The following is an 18,287-nucleotide window of genomic DNA, read 5'->3' as shown; positions in this document are numbered from 1 at the left end:
GAAATGAAATAAAACTACCCACGATAACCTTACGAAGAACGTCTGTTTTAACAAAACTGAGTATCTGTACACAAGCGTGCCTCTATCTGCACGAATTAGTAAAATACTACTCACAGTTCTGTGTTTAAATGGTATGCTGTGTCATACTCAACAGGTATGCAAACGTGGTATTTCATAAATAAAGTTTCGTATTCCTAGAAACCCAAAATTTGCTTGTCAGCAGCGGAAAGAGGCGTTATCTGTTGTGCAGCATTGTAAGTTTTTCACCATTGCACTATGAGCTGAAAGTATATTCTTACGATTTGCTTATCGATGTTTGATCTGACTGCTTGCAGCTCTTACACAGAAGGGATAAAAACGTTTCTTTCAGCGAGGCTGGAACCGCGAATCATAACATTCGCCTTTCGACAGGTCAGCACGTCAACATAGAGCTAGAGGATAGATATGGTTTGCGCCTTGCTCTGACGAGGGCAGTAGGAGCTATAGCTCGTAAACTATTTACAGGACGAGATCAGTTGTGATTGCCACGTTCAACGACTTTGCTGGGCTGAAAACCGTAAATATACAATCATCTGTTACACCTCAAGCGATATCAACTCTGGTTATTCAATGGAAATGACACGAGAAACCAAGTGAACTTTGAGGCTTAATTCCGTGCACACCAGGAAGTAACTCGTCGATCACAGAGTTGGCAAACATACCTTGCGTTGTTGCCAAAACTCAGTTACATTACCAGCAGGAAGAAGACGAACCAATGTGATCCTACAGCGGGCTGGGAAGTGGCCATAGCTGGCGCCTCAAAGACGCGGCTGCTACGGCCTGGAATACGTAATGTGTCTGATTCGCATTTCTGTAACTAGGTTTAGGGACTGGAGCTTAGTTACTAATAATACTCAGAACTGACTGCTACTAAGCATCATAAATCAGTAACTGTCATAGTTGTTTTTATATTTCTTTCGTAACTGTACTCAAAACTAAGAAACTCATTCACGGACGTTTTCGTGCCTCGCCGATAGTCGAGCACAACAAACAAATAAAAATAAAAAGAGAATGTGTGTGTGTGTGTGTGTGTGTGTGTGTGTGTGTGTGTGTGTGTGTGTGTGAGAGAGAGAGAGAGAGAGAGAGAGAGAGAGAGAGAGAGAGAGGGGGGGGGTAAAAAATTGTTGTAAAGAAATTGAATACTGTTATGTAAAGAAATCTTTCATTAAAATGACTCGTTCCACATCATTACGAAATGTCGTATTCATGATCTATGGAACAAGTATTAATCTAATCTAATCTAATCACGTCATATTGCTGACTATCCATGAAGAGTCATGAAGTATCGAAATTTTCGCCTATATCAGTAACCAAATCTAAACTTCAAAATAAAAGACGACAGTTTTTGTAATAAACCGGGACTCCTATCAAGACCCTTTCTTCCCCGTTAACTAACCATGAAAGATGTCTGATATACCTCAATTCAGAAGTAACGAAGTGTGTATGAATTTAAACGTGAAGTGCATGATGTGAAGTTCTGCGACTAAGATACGAACCCAAGACGTAATCGGATTGTTAACTGAGTAAAATCAAATGTTACGTATCGGTTTTTCTTGCCATCTGCTAGGTTTTTAATCTAAAATAAGGGCACAAATATTTATTCCTGAGCGACAATCGAACCGCAAGCCTATCGTTCTTCTTTATTGTCCACGAATATTGCTTAAGTATCAATTACTTGCTCACCAACAGTAAGATGTGTGCGTGTTTGTCCAGAAATTGTTGGCAGCTTGAACAGACATTAAAAATGCACGTTAATTTTCACTAGCAGGCCGGTGTGCACGTGATAGGGCTTGAAATGAAATTATGAATATTTTTGTACTGTATCAGGATTCGGACCCACATATTTACCTTTGGAGGAGACCTAGAGAAGACTGCAGTCTTGGGAAAAGGAATGAAATGATTGAACTATACTGTTCCGAGAGATTCAGATCGTCGAAAGAGGAGATACGAATTCGAATCACAGTCCAGCACCAAATTTTTCAACGTCTCTAGTTCAATCAAGTACAAGTAAAATAAGAGCCCTGTTCCTTTAGATGGCTATCAGTTCATCAAATAAAATAAAATTTTCTAATGTAAGTAAGTTTACTGGTGACAGTATTTCTGTTTTCCCTGACCTCCACCTATGTCATTTTCCAACGTAAACCGGCTCTGCCCAGTTTGGAATGAAGGAACGTGATGTTTAATGCGGATTCTGGATTATAACAGCTTTCTCTTGAGGTTACCAGAGGTAAAGTAAATCTGTTTGTGCCTCTTAAAAGTAAATGCCTGAACCCACGCATTGCACTTGTGACAGTTCGTTCCACCAGACCATTGTGGCCACATTTCCCAGCCCCATGAGTGTGCTGTAATGGATGATGTGCTTAGCTTACTAAACTAGTCACGGTGGGAAAAAAACGCGAGTCTATTAAATGGTTAAGTAGAAGCAAGCTTCTGACGTATAGATTATGCTATTCTCATGTCAGCAGGATGTAAAGACTCGTCTAGGCGTCATAGCCTCGATTTGAAGCCATTTTGAAATTTTCACTAATTCAGGAAATTTCTTAGTTCGAGAAAATTCACTGTGAAGTGTGAAGTTACCGGATAATTCGATTATCACCGTCTTTATTACTATAATTTTCTTCATAGCGCTGCTGCAACACATGTGCTTGAACAGGATATCTTGCGACGTCCGCAACGACCAAACACAACGATCAATAACGAACAAAATGCAAAAAAAAAAAAAAAAAAAAAAAACAAAAGAAGTGGTCAGCGTGATAGACTGTCAATCCAAAGAGCTCGGGTTCGATTCCCGGCTGGGTCGGAGATTTTCTCCGCTCAGGGACTGGGTGTTGTGTTGTCCTAATCATCATCATTTCATCCCCATCGACGCGCAGGTCGCCGAAGTGGCGTCAAATCGAAAGACCTGCACCAGGCGAACGGTCTATCCGACGGGAGGCCCTAGCCACGCGACATTTCATTTCATTAAAACAAAGATTTTTTTCGTTGCGACGGGATCGTCTTATGAAATTTCAATCGCCAGTTTTCTCCTCCGATTGTGAAAACATTCTGTTGGCACCCACCTACATCTACATCTACATCTATACTCCGCGAGCCACCTTACGGTGTGTGGCGGAGGGTACTTATTGTACCACTATCTGATCCCCCCTTCCCTGTTCCATTCACGAATTGTGCGTGGGAAGAACGACTGCTTGTAAGTCTCCGTATTTGCTCTAATTTCTCGGATCTTTTCGTTGTGATCATTACGCGAGATATATGTGGGCGGTAGTAATATGTTGCCCATCTCTTCCCGGAATGTGCTCTCTCGTAATTTCGATAATAAACCTCTCCGTATTGCGTAACGCCTTTCTTGAAGTGTCCGCCACTGGAGCTTGTTCAGCATCTCCGTAACGCTCTCGCGCTGACTAAATGTCCCCATGACGAATCGCGCTGCTTTTCGCTGGATCATGTCTATCTCTTCTATTAATCCAACCTGGTAAGGGTCCCATACTGATGAGCAATACTCAAGAATCGGACGAACAAGCGTTTTGTAAGCTACTTCTTTCGTCGATGAGTCACATTTTCTTAGAATTCTTCCTATGAATCTCAACCTGGCGCCTGCTTTTCCCACTATTTGTTTTATGTGATCATTCCACTTCAGATCGCTCCGGATAGTAACTCCTAAGTATTTTACGGTCGTTACCGCTTCCAATGATTTACCACCTATGGCATAATCGTACTGGAATGGATTTCTGCCCCTATGTATGCGCATTATATTACATTTATCTACGTTTAGGGAAAGCTGCCAGCTGTCGCACCATGCATTAATCCTCTGCAGGTCTTCCTGGAGTACGTACGAGTCTTCTGATGTTGCTACTTTCTTGTAGACAACCGTGTCATCTGCAAATAGCCTCACGGAGCTACCGATGTTGTCAACTAAGTCATTTATGTATATTGTAAACAATAAAGGTCCTATCACGCTTCCTTGCGGTACTCCCGAAATTACCTCTACATCTGCAGATTTTGAACCGTTAAGAATGACATGTTGTGTTCTTTCTTCTAGGAAATCCTGAATCCAATCACAAACCTGGTCCGATATTCCGTAAGCTCGTATTTTTTTCACTAAACGTAAGTGCGGAACCGTATCAAATGCCTTCCTGAAGTCCAGGAATACGGCATCAATCTGCTCGCCAGTGTCTACGGCACTGTGAATTTCTTGGGCAAATAGGGCGAGCTGAGTTTCACATGATCTCTGTTTGCGGAATCCATGTTGGTTATGATGAAGGAGATTTGTATTATCTAAGAACGTCATAATACGAGAACACAAAACATGTTCCATTATTCTACAACAGATTGACGTAAGCGAAATAGGCCTATAATTATTCGCATCTGATTTATGACCCTTCTTGAAAATGGGAACGACCTGCGCTTTCTTCCAGTCGCTAGGTACTTTACGTTCTTCCAGCGATCTACGATAAATTGCTGATAGAAAGGGGGCAAGTTCTTTAGCATAATCACTGTAGAATCTTAAGGGTATCTCGTCTGGTCCGGATGCTTTTCCGCTACTAAGTGATAGCAGTTGTTTTTCAATTCCGATATCGTTTATTTCAATATTTTCCATTTTGGCGTCCGTGCGACGGCTGAAGTCAGGGACCGTGTTACGATTTTCCGCAGTGAAACAGTTTCGGAACACTGAATTCAGTATTTCTGCCTTTCTTCGGTCGTCCTCTGTTTCGGTGCCATCGTGGTCAACGAGTGACTGAATAGGGGATTTAGATCCGCTTACCGATTTTACATATGACCAAAACTTTTTAGGGTTCTTGTTTAGATTGTTTGCCAATGTTTTATGTTCGAATTCGTTGAATGCTTCTCTCATTGCTCTCTTTACGCTCTTTTTCGCTTCGTTCAGCTTTTCCTTATCAGCTATGATTCGACTACTCTTAAACCTATGATGAAGCTTTCTTTGTTTCCGTAGTACCTTTCGTACATGATTGTTATACCACGGTGGATCTTTCCCCTCGCTTTGGACCTTAGTCGGTACGAACTTATCTAAGGCGTACTGGACGATGTTTCTGAATTTTTTCCATTTTTCTTCCACATCCTCTTCCTCAGAAATGAACGTTTGATGGTGGTCACTCAGATATTCTGCGATTTGTGCCCTATCACTCTTGTTAAGCAAATATATTTTCCTTCCTTTCTTGGCATTTCTTATTACTCTTGTAGTCATTGATGCAACCACTGACTTATGATCACTGATACCCTCTTCTACATTCACGGAGTCGAAAAGTTCCGGTTTATTTGTTGCTATGAGGTCTAAAACGTTAGCTTCACGAGTTGGTTCTCTAACTATCTGCTCGAAGTAATTCTCGGACAAGGCAGTCAGGATAATGTCACAAGAGTCTCTGTCCCTGGCTCCAGTTCTGATTGTGTGACTATCCCATTCTATACCTGGTAGATTGAAGTCTCCCCCTATTACAATAGTATGATCACGAAACTTCTTCACGACGTTCTGCAGGCTCTCTCTGAGGCGCTCAACTACTACGGTTGCTGATGCAGGTGGTCTATAGAAGCATCCGACTATCATATCTGACCCACCTTTGATACTTAGCTTAACCCAGATTATTTCACATTCGCATTCGCTAATAACTTCACTGGATATTATTGAATTCTTTACTGCTATAAATACTCCCCCACCATTGGCGTTTATCCTATCCTTGCGGTATATATTCCATTCTGTGTCTAGGATTTCGTTACTGTTCACTTCCGGTTTTAACCAACTTTCCGTTCCTAATACTATATGCGCACTATTTCCTTCAATAAGAGATACTAATTCAGGAACCTTGCCCTGGATACTCCTGCAGTTTACCAATATTACGTTAACTTTTCCTGTTTTTGGTCTCTGAGGACGGACGTTCTTTATCAACGATGATAATGTCCTCTCTGGTAAGCCGTCAGGTATTTTATCGTTTCGCCCAAGGGGGGGTCCCTCTAACCTAAAAAACCCCCGTGTGCACGCCACACGTACTCTGCTACCCTAGTAGCTGCTTCCGGTGTGTAGTGCACGCCTGACCTGTCTAGGGGGGCCCTACAGTTCTCCACCCAATAACGGAGGTCGATGAATTTGCAACCATTATAGTCGCAGAGTCGTCTGAGCCTCTGGTTTAGACCCTCCACACGGCTCCAAACCAGAGGACCGCGATCGACTCTGGGCACTATGCTGCAGATATTAAGCTCAGCTTGCACTCCGCGTGCGATGCTGGTTGTCTTCACCAAATCAGCCAGCCGCCGGAAGGAACCAAGGATGGCCTCAGAACCCAAGCGGCAGGCGTCATTCGTTCCGACATGTGCTACTATCTGCAGCCGGTCACACCCAGTGCGTTCAATAGCTGCCGGAAGGGCCTCCTCCACATTACGGACGAGACCCCCCGGCAAGCACACCGAGTGCACACTGGCATTCTTCCCCGACCTACCCGCTATTTTCCTGAGGGGCTCCATAACCCGCCTAACGTTGGAGCTCCCTATAACTAATAGGCCCGCCCTCTGTGACTGTCGGGACCTTGCCGGAGAATCGGCCACTGGCCCAACAGGCGAGGCATCCTGTGGTGGCTCGGAAACGATGTCATCACCACTAGGAAGCACCCCGTACCTGTTGGAAATGGGTAAGGCAGCTGCCACGCGGCCAGATCCCACCTTCGCCTTTCGGCCAGGCACGCGCGAGCCCACCACTGTCCGCCATTCACCCTGGAGTGATGGCTGACCGGTAAGATGCTCACTGCCGGAAGACGCAGCGACATCAGGGGTTCCATGTGATTCCAAGGCCACCGAAGTAGGCATAGGTCTCACCACAGTTGCCCCAACGCCACTACGAGCCGACGCCTGCGCCTCGAGCTCGATGAGCCTAACAGACAAAGCCTCCACCTGCCCCCGAAGAGTGGCCAATTCTCCTTGCGTCCGCTCACAACAACCACAGTCCCTACACATGACTATGTTTACCCTACCCTATACGGTGACAAATTCCCAAGATAATCTTCTGATGAGCTACTCTGATAATCAAGAAACACTCACTGAAATACGAGACGCGAAAACTACGCTAGGTTTTCCCAGAAAAACTATTTAAAAGCTAAGCGCAGCAAATAAGTACAAAAACGCTTTATACAAACAGTACTCGCTGCTGCTGGTGCTCTCGCTCTGGCTGTCACAAGACAACTGCTGATTCAAGTGACTAGTGGCTAACGGCCGCGAAACAAACAAAGACGGTTTTAGGGCGCTTTCTGTTCTAAACGATCAAGAAAACACTAAGAAATCTAACACGAAAACTACGTAAAGTTTTATCAAGAACTGTTAGTTACTATGCAGAGCAGATAAACACAAATAGAATCCCTTCCTTAGTGGAAGGTCGTAAACAAAATGCAAAATAAACGCTTTATACAAACAGTACTCGCTGCTGCTGGTGCTCTCGCTCTGGCTGTCACAAGACAACTGCTGATTCAAGTGACTAGTGGCTAACGGCCGCGAAACAAACAAAAGACGGTTTTAGGGCGCTTTCTGTTCTAAACGATCAAGAAAACACTAAGAAATCTAACACGAAAACTACGTAAAGTTTTATCAAGAACTGTTAGTTACTATGCAGAGCAGATAAACACAAATAGAATCCCTTCCTTAGTGGAAGGTCGTAAACAAAATGCAAAATAAACGCTTTATACAAACAGTACTCGCTGCTGCTGGTGCTCTCGCTCTGGCTGTCACAAGACAACTGCTGATTCAAGTGACTAGTGGCTAACGGCCGCGAAACAAACAAAAGACGGTTTTAGGGCGCTTTCTGTTCTAAACGATCAAGAAAACACTAAGAAATCTAACACGAAAACTACGTAAAGTTTTATCAAGAACTGTTAGTTACTATGCAGAGCAGATAAACACAAATAGAATCCCTTCCTTAGTGGAAGGTCGTAAACAAAATGCAAAATAAACGCTTTATACAAACAGTACTCGCTGCTGCTGGTGCTCTCGCTCTGGCTGTCACAAGACTTAGATCACGTTAAAACTAAAGTTATTGATGCAGACGTTACTTGATATCGAAAACGCGCTGCCTTTCTTCATTTACTTGCGCCTATAAATGGCTGTCGAGTACTGCCAAACCAAAAGCCTCGGGATCCTACTGCCTTCCAATATACGTCGCTGTCGGTTCTTCCATATGATTTGGTCGACGTGACCTGTTTCAAGTTGTGTATGACAGAGAATGTTTTAGAAAATCAATTGTTTTCCTTTGCAATAAACAGAAAGATTTTCATTCTATGCTATCCAAGTCCAAAATTTTCGCAATATTATTTCAAATTTAATATTCGCTTCTATAATGTAAGGAAAGTATTTCACAGTTGCGAAACCCGCATCCGACTCACTGTCCTTGCACTTAGTCGATGGCCATAAATTCTAGCTCAAAGTGACGCCAGTTTAAGTAACCTAATGTAGCGAAGACTGTTTACCAGTGCTCTTTCTCACCGGAAAATATGCAATTCACTCATTGGGCTCCATAAGTACACTGTAACAGTAATTTATGTGTGTATGCAATGCATACGGATTGTAGAATCTAGTGGTGCTCTCTCTTCCACTTCTGTGTACAATATGCCTGGCCTAAACGGGCCCTTTATCATTACAGGCCCTGGGCGGTGCAACATCATATTGACAACAGTAATGTGCTTATACTGACAACCTCATTGTTCGTTTTACCCGATTTTGTAATGATTTAAGTAAAACGACATCTCGTCCCCCTTTTCCTTCTGTGAAATTTGTCAGTAAGCTTTTTGCTTCGGACCAGCGAAATGCGGCTGAGTACGGCTGGTAAACGATTTACAAACCACGATTTAGTGCCGTTAACACGATTTCTTTAAACGTTGGCGTAGCTGAAGGAATTTAGTTTCTTCTTAAATCGTCTTATGCAGCAACGTTCACAGATATTTCAAATAGGAAAAGCTCTTAATCCAGGTACGAAGATTGTAAAACAAACTTCCCACAGTTTGTGTCAGGTTGATCTTTTTGTCTGATAGCACTGGATAAGTATTTTGTGTAACAGGTATTAGAGTAGTGTTCCTGTAGTTTTGGGAATCATTGGTAGAAAACGATTTTCACACCGATGGGTACAGTACTGACAAATATTCAAAATGATTATCAACCTAAGTCTGCGATCATCCACAAACAGAGGCGTATTTGTAATATTGAAGCTAGACTAGGTATCCTTGTCTTCCTTGAGTGGGCATTGGAAGGCGTTTACACACACGTATACGAGGGTAATCCGAGAGATTCTCTTCTGAATTATCAAATGAATTGATTATTACGTGGTACAGAATAATTAGGTAACTGTGTTTCTTACATTCGCACCAACATTTTTCTACATTCTCGTGCAATTAATGAAATTCTACTTGTATGATTACAAGACTGCACATAGATGCAATCGATTTCGAGGTGCAAAGTGTTTGTTATCTTACTTTTCGTGACAGGTTGGCAAAGTTGATTTCCAAAGACTTTTTATGGTACTGAAATAATCTTTTGTAACAAAGTAACAAGGTAAGTGTTTTTTCGTATATATTTCGTATTTCGTATATATTTTGTATATATTCGTATATATTTTGTGGGAAACTGTAATCGTGAGGGAAGATTACACACCTGAATGTTTGACACAGCTGGTAGGAGATAACACTGCATATTAACCAAACCCCGCGACTCCTCTCCGTATCCTCCTATGACACGAGCACAGGATTCTCCTCCTATAACGCTACAGAGCTGCTCCTAGCACGGCTGAGAATTGGCAACATCGTCACAAACATTTGGCAACACTGTGACAGTGCAATCACTTCCGCGTATGGTACTGAACTGACTCGCTAAATTCACTTGATATTCAATTTCCATTTGAATGACTCGCGGTATTATAATCCTCGCGTAAACTAAGACACTGAGACAGAAATTTCAATTTTTTAGCTAAAGAAATACTATTCTTCACATAAGTGACAACTTTAATATCTTTCACGATGCGTTATGAGGCTGAGCGACCAATACCATGACGAGAGTGGCTGGCTGGCAGCAGTGTGTCCGTATCCCCGTGGTACCGCCAGTGTCTCGTGTTCCAACGATTAAGAAAATCGTCAGTTCTAACCGTGGTAGAGGCAGCGCGTGCGAGCTTTTTTTTTATTATTGTTTTATGGAGCTGCGAATTCCCAGAAAAAATTCTGTAACAACATCAGAAGAAAACCTTTACACATCAAATCCTCTTGGCCGCTCGACTCAGTAAGTTGTGTTAATGGTCGTAGATCTCGGCTTTCTGACTGCCAAGCTGCTATACAATACAAGCGGCTGAAGAAATTCGAATCGACCGTCAGCGATACGTAATATAATAATGTTCTTCAGTTAAGACTCACATGCCAGGTTGATAAGTATGAAGGAAATAAATTGATTTGCCAATCTCAAGAAAAAACTTTCAGCTCAAAGTGCAATGGTGAAAAACTTATAATGCAGCACAAGAGGTAACGCCTCTTTCCGCTGCTGACAAGCAAATTTTGGGTTTCTAGGAATACGTAACTTTATTTATGAAATACCACGTTTGCATACCTGTTGAGTATGACACAGCATGTACCGCGCAGGATTAGCCGAGCGGTCTAAGGCGCTGCAGTCACGGACTGAGAGACTGGTCCCGGCGGAGGTTCGAGTCCTCCCTCGGGCATGGGTGTGTGTGTGTGTGTTTGTCCTTAGGATAATTTAGGTTAAGTAGTGTGTAATCTTAGGGACTGATGGCCTTAGCAGTTAAGTACCATAAGATTTCACACACATTAGAACATTTTTAAAAAAATATGTAGTAGCGAATGTAATAGAGCACGCGACGTGTTATCAACAGTGCGCGACGCTTACCGTTACGCTAGTCCGTTAAAAATGTTACGTTATGTAATTTAAAGTTGATATTTGCTAACTGTTACTGTCCAAAAATGAGGTATATCTATCTCTTTATGCCTAGTCAGGAATGACAGATAATTTCCGTCAGTTACGAAATCTTAGCCTGCATGATTGGTTCAAATGGCTCTGAGCACTATGGGACTCGACATCTGAGGTCATCAGTCCCCTAGAACCTAGAATTACTTAAACGTAACTAACCTAAGGACATCACACATCCATGCCCGAGGCAGGATTCGAACCTGCAACCGTAGCAGTCACGCGGTTCCGGACTGAAGTGCCTAGATACGCACGCCCACCGTGGCCTAGCCTGCATGACCTGGGTTTGAATCCATATGCAGAACGAGGCGGTTGGTCGTGTCATTTGAAGTTCATACATATTCTCAACTAGCTGCTCGTGAATAACGTAAATTTTTTATGACATTTTGTGTTAAATAACAAGTAGGGTATGTTACTTTGACGAGGAGATCATGAATACGACGAACTTACTACGTGCATTACCTAATGAGAGTGCTAACATTTCGGGTATGTCATTTATTGCAATAAATGTAAGCTTACAAGCCTTAAGGACAGTCTTATCTGTGATGAGGTGTTCCCTGATATTTGTAGTATCGTGGTATTACTTTACATCTTGAGTTACTGCGATACAGAGCAGTGTTTCATAGTGGTGATTTGTTGGAACCATTTTCAATAGTCAAACGACTGTACCAAGGTGGGATTAGAGGACCTGCTAGACCGCTGCGTTATGTAGTTCGCATGGGATTCAGGTGAAATGCAATTCAGATCGTTCGGATACTTTTGAGCACGACTGTACATAAAATCAGAAGTTAAATATCAAATGTTTCCACCAATAGCGAAATGCTGGAACCTTAATTGACGATAGAATTGTTTTTGCCTGACTGGGATTCGAACCCAGCATCTAGCACCGTCGACTTTCTAGCCAGGAACAGACGTTAAATAGCTATTGTTTGTTCACCAGTAGCGAGATGGGCGCATGTTTAGCTAGACATCAGGCGATGAAAAGTTCTGTGGTGAATGGAATTCAAACCCCGCACACGTGGTCATGAAGAAACGTTAACTATCAGATTCTGTTCCATTAATTGGTTGGTTTGGGGAAGGAGACCAGACAGCGTGGTCATCGGTCTCATCGGATTAGGGAAGGAAGTCGGCCGTGCCCTTTCAGAGGAACCATCCCGGCATTTGCCTGCAGTGATTTACGGAAATCACGGAAAACCTAAATCAGGATGGCCGGACGCAGGATTGAACCGTTGTCCTCCCGAATGCGAGTCCAGTGTCTAACCACTGCGCCACCCCGCTCGGTCTTTTCCATTAATAGCTAGGAATGGCAAGTTTTTACTTTCAGTGATGTGATGGAAAATACTCTGCTGGCTAGAAGTTGAATCCACAACATGTCGCCGTTGGTGATCACAACGAACACAACGTCAAACCCAAATCCGTTTTCACCAGTAGGATGGAGAGGAATGTTTGAACTTGAAAAGATGTAAGGAAACGTTTTATCTTGTAATGTTGTAATAAAAAGCTCATCATGTGGCTGTGAGTTGAATCGAACACGTTACAGCTGACAACGCGTTGAAAATGCAACTATTTTTCACCAGTAGTTCGGAGTGCACGTGATAGGGCTTGAAATGAAATTATGAATATTTTGTGCTGATCAGGATTCGAAACCAGATAGGTGCCTTTCGAGGACGCCTAGAAGAGTTTGCAATCTTCGGGAACACAGTGAAATCGAATTCTAATCGCAGTCCAGCACAACAGTTTTCAACATCTCAGTTTCAAATAAAGTAAGAGCCTTGTGAACGGACATGGCCATTGGTTCATTAAATGAAATACGTCTTCTAGTTTACGACGGCTTGCTAGTGACAGAGTCTCTGCCTTACGGGGTTCCTCCATCTGTCACAGCTCAAACGAATGCCCAGTCGGCAACGAAGGGATGTTATCTTTACTGCGGATATTGAACTACGGAGCTTACTGGCGCTCTGCACTTGGGGTGATGGAGAGCTACTTGTGTGTGTTAAAACTCTACGCCTGACGTGAGATGTGAACCTACACGTTTTACACATCAATACAAGATTAATCCACCAGACCACAGAACCCCCTGCCTAGCACTTAATTATGAATCGCAGAGTACTCATTTAGATGTAGATGCACACGTCAAGGGACGCGTAAGAGGAAGGAGGGCGGGATCTGGGAATGTATAGAAGTGCAGAAATGCAAAATATAAGCGTGAAATGCTTGCAAAGTATTGCTTACTTAGATATGTGCCACAGTTCGTTTTATCTTAGGACCGAGAGATAAGGAAGGACTGTTCTCAGAACGAAGAATGGGTTATAGGGAAGGGGAGATCAAAGAATACGATTTCATAAGTTGTGAGAGGAATGATAGAGAGTAAAGACAGCAGCAATTAAAAGAGAACATGTAGCGTCATTGGAAACCGCTAGATTTGTTTACAAAGTTTTGGGGGAGTGTAATAGAAGGGCACTTGCGGCGATAGTGTCAGAGAAAGAGAGTGTGAGAGACAATATAAGAGATATTAAAAACGAGTAAATATAAACGTTCAAATGTGTGTGAAATCTTATGGGACTTAACTGCAAAGGTCATCAGTCCCTAATCTTACACACTACTTAACCTAAATTATCGTAAGGACAAACATACACATCCATGCCCGAGGGAGGTCTCGAACCTCCGCCGGGACCAGCCTCACAGTCCATGACTGCAGCGCCTTAGACTGCTCGGCTAATCCCGCGCGGCGAGTAAACATAATACGAAATCGTTGGCGTATTGTGTGGAGGACGGAGGGTGTATTCATGGATGGAGGGGAAGAGAGAGACGTATTTGAAATAACAAAAACTACTGTGACAGAGTCCATCTACGCAGATTGGTTTGTATGTATGTAGACAGGGTATAAATGGAATCAAAATAGAATAATTAATAAACTGTATATTCAAAAGAAACCCACTTGAATTAAAAAAGCAACTCAAAGGAAAGCTAACCCATATTTATCTTTTCTGTTGCCACGCGATCTTCCACTAGCACCTAATGAGGAACAATGACGAAAAAGAAGACATAACAAAACATTTTAAGAACTCTAATATTTTATCCAGAATCCTTCATTATTTTGTACTTCTATCACGCACCTTGGCATAGAATGTATAAGCCGTCGGACGTAACAGCCTGAAGAAGCAACTTCCTCCCAGGCTTCCAGGACGCAGTCCCAAAGAGCGTCCGCAGTATTTGGTTGGTTTCGTGGCCGGTTCTCTGTTAATGTTATAGCGACGTCAGCCCATATGTTTTTCATGGAGTTCATATCAGCCGCCCGTGGCGGCCAGTCCATGACGTTGACGACAATCGTGGAGAGCCGCTGCTGAACAAATGCAGACTTGTGAATGGGAGAATGGTCCTCTTCCAATGTGACGTCCCCTTCTGCGTACAGCATTCGCACTGACGGAAGCATCACATTTTTCAATACGTGGGCATACTGCGCGCTGTCCTGAGTTCCTTCTATCCTGTGAAGAATTCCCGCCCCTCTCGCAGAATTCCAACCCCAGCAGGCCACTTCTTCTCGTCTTGGTTACATATTCGCGTCGACGGCGAGTCCCTTGTGGCCTGTAAACGACTCGTGGACCGTCGTTATTGGTGGAAAACACCTCCACATCAGTGAAAATGACGTCCCACGACGCCCTCAGATGGAGCTCCGCAAATGCTAGCCGGTATAAAACGTTGTCTTCGCTGAGCTCTTGTTTCACGGTGGATCGTAGTGCATGCAGTCCAGCGTCCCTCAGCCTTCGGCGAATCGTGTCACTGGAGCCGGGGAAGTTGGTCTCCAGCCGCAACTGCTTCGCGTTCAGAAAGGGATTTTCTCTGTTCCTAGAGACGAGGTCCCTGTCTTCCTGCTGTGAGATCACTCTCTTCCTGCCTGAGCCAGGAGCGCTGTTGGTGGTTCCTCTTTCAAGGCAGATCCTCCACCATCTCGTTGCAGTTGTATGTGGTACGCCATACCGTCTGCCAGCTTCTCTGATGGAACATCCTCCTTCCTCAATGAGAGCGGCGACTCTACCACGGCCGGCAAGAGTGGCCGAACGGTTCTAGGCGCTTCAGTCCGCAACCTCGCGACCGCTATGGTCGCAGGTTCGAATCCTGCCTCGGGCATGGATGTGTGTGATGTCCTTAGGTTAGTTATGTTTAATTAGTTCTAAGTTCTAGGTTACTGTTGACCTCAGATGTTAATTCCCATAGTGCTCAGAGCCATTTGAACCATTTTTTGACTCTACCTCGAATAGACGTCTCCCAGTGAGCCATTACGGCAGACAGCCTGATGTGTATTTCTGCTTGCCGCTCTTATACTGATTCCAGGAGAGGAGGTAAACATATTTACGTCAAACGGAGCGGCAGAGGCAGAGGCATGCGGCGCAGCCGTGCTGGCTCGTCCCGGGCTGTTGGCCCACCAACGCCACCGCCAGCTCGCTCACTTGCGTCTCGCCTCGGCCAGCCTGGCTGGCCCGTAGCTCGCGAGCCGCGGCTAGTACAGACCCGGGCCGCATGGCCACGATCACCCCGTGAAGGATCAAAAGTTACACCTAACCTACCCAAGTCTGTAGTACAAACTAACGCAGCTATAGCTATTATGCTATAACATGTGCAGGCACACCTACAGTTGACGATTTATTCAAATATTTGACGAACAATACTTTCAAAAATACATTCATTTTAAACATAGCTACCACAAAATATTTCACCTAGCTAGCAATAGCATGACGCAGGAAACTATACTTTCTTGTAAGCGCTGTGCGTTAGATGTAGCCTTAAGAAAACCTGTATTCAACCACGACAACTAAGCGGAATGTAAAAGTAAACAGGTTTGGCGGCAGCTTCTCCAAATAATAGTATATACTTAGTATATAACACACGTTTTGTGCACTTGCAACATGTACTCAGTGTCTCTGAAACAATACGTGCTGCACGACGGAAATTACTTTCTGCTGAGGCACTTCATTTACATCTCAATGATACACGACTACTAGAGAACATTGCTCTTTACGGCAGTCAATCCACTTGTAAATTAACATTATGACATCGCAGATATTAGGCAACACGTTACTAGGGATGAGTAAGGCCTTACGTTTTGCAACTAAACATGCTACTCCTAGCTACTACTGAATATGAAGTTGATTATTAACGTGTCTTCATAACCATGTCTGCGGCGTTCGAGTCTCAGTCAGCATAGACGTTTTCGTCACCTTATTTCTAGTTAAACGTGTGCACATCTCGCTGATGGTGGACCAACATTGGACATTTCCCGTCTGTTCCTGGTTAGACAACGACGGTGGTAGGCGACGCGTTCGAATCCCGGTCAGGCAATATAACTTCAGTCGTCATTTAAGGTTCCAACCCCACTACTGGTGACAAACTATGATATCTACATTCTGATTTTACGTACTTATTCAACAATCCGATTAGGTGCTGGGTTCGCATCCTTGTCCCCAGCATTACATGATGGCATTTCAGTTATAAAGATGTGCATCCTTTATTCCTTGACAATGCAACATTATACAACGTCTTTCGAGGTTAATTACCAAGAAGGTAATTGTCAGGGTTCCTGCTTTCGTGCAAACATTATCGTCATTTACGTTCAAGTTGAGAATTGATAACTGATACTGGTGCAAACGTCAATATTTGACGTCTCTTTCTGCCTAGTGGGCGAGTCTCGATAAGGCACAAAACTTTGCTTGGTTAACAATGGCTTTACGTTCTGGGTTTGCATCCGGATCCAGAACGAAGACGTTGGTCATGTCATTTAAAGTACAACTTCGTGTACAAGTAACTGTTGATGAGTAATGTGAACAATGATATTACTTGTGATTCGCTGTTAATGATGGGATTTCCGTAGAGTGGTTGCCGCAGTTAATCACGTTTTCTTTTAACTGCTTAGTATTACATAAATTTGATGCGAAACCACCCCCACTGAACGTTGAACGGCGTTCAGCATGTGTTCGGTAAACCTTTTAGACAGCGAAAAACTTGTTTCCTATAGCCATACAATTTTATAAATCCATATACTGTCTCAAATATTTAATTGTGCCTAAGGATTACTGAACGATTTATGTGACAAAACTAGTTGTCCCATAACATTTGAAATGTCACTTATTGTAATTAAGTTTAGTTTGCAAACGTTAAGGACTGTCTGATCTCTTCTGTACTATCGTGGTGTTACTTTACATCTCGACAGACTGTCGTAAAGACCAGTGTTCTCTAGTAGTCTCTAGCGGTACCCATTGTGTACCTTACGACTGTACTGTGGAGGGTTGCGATTATGTGCAACACAGATATGCTGTGTTGGTTGCATACATGCAAGTGCAGCCTACACGTTGGAATTCAGGGGTGACCCACTTTCTTTGCTGTCGAGTGTACCTCAGCATTGTCGCACTTGTCTCGAGGTTATTCACTAATCTTTGTTCTCCTCTTCTGTCCAGTGAGTTTTTTGATGTCCCTGTCCCATAGGTCTGATGGCATTCCTGTGTCTTCCCAAGTTCGTTCGATGGCACTGAAATACCAGTTATCTACAGCTGTCGTCCTGACCTGTATCCAATTGAAGCTGCCTGTCCCAGGATAACAGGTGAGGTGTTGCAGTGGTTAGCATACTGGATTCCACTCGGGAAGATGACAGTTCATGTCCGTGTCGGGTCACCCAGATTTAGGTTTCCTCTGAATTCCCTAAATCGCTCCAAACAGATGCCGGCATGGTTCCCTTGAATGGTCACACCCGGTTTCCTTCGCCGTCCTTGAAAGATCCAGAGCTTGTGCTCCAATGAAATCGATATCGAAAGGGTGTTAAATCTTAACATATCTTCCTTCCTTTTCGAGGACGTTAATGGCATTAGTAACAGATCGTGTATCACTTGACCTATATTGTTTTGGTTTTGCTTTTTCGAGCCTAATGTCGACCACCTCAGAGTCTCTTGGCCGGTTTTGAGGTTTCGTTCAGCATATTCACCCACTGTACATATATCGGCGCCATAAATTAGTCTGGATGGATGTACTGCTCATAATCACATAATCCTTGCCTTCAAATATACTTGAGTATTTGGTCTGCAGACAAATGAATTTTTGGTAAGCTTCTCATTGTTTATTGATATGATGAAATATTTCAGATCTTACTTCACCTTTCCCGTTAACAAGCTGACCGATACAGTCCGAAGGAAAGCGTTACATGTTAGGACCTATATGTTGAGTATTAGTTTGCTTTTTGAGGGGTTTTGTTGAGGACAAATAGATTAAATTTGGTAGCTTAATGAGTAAACCTGAATTTACCCCCATGAAAGTCG

This window comes from Schistocerca cancellata, chromosome 5 (genome assembly GCF_023864275.1).
Source record: "Schistocerca cancellata isolate TAMUIC-IGC-003103 chromosome 5, iqSchCanc2.1, whole genome shotgun sequence".
In the NCBI taxonomy this organism is placed as follows: domain Eukaryota; kingdom Metazoa; phylum Arthropoda; class Insecta; order Orthoptera; family Acrididae; genus Schistocerca; species Schistocerca cancellata.
This window is presented reverse-complemented; position numbering follows the sequence as displayed.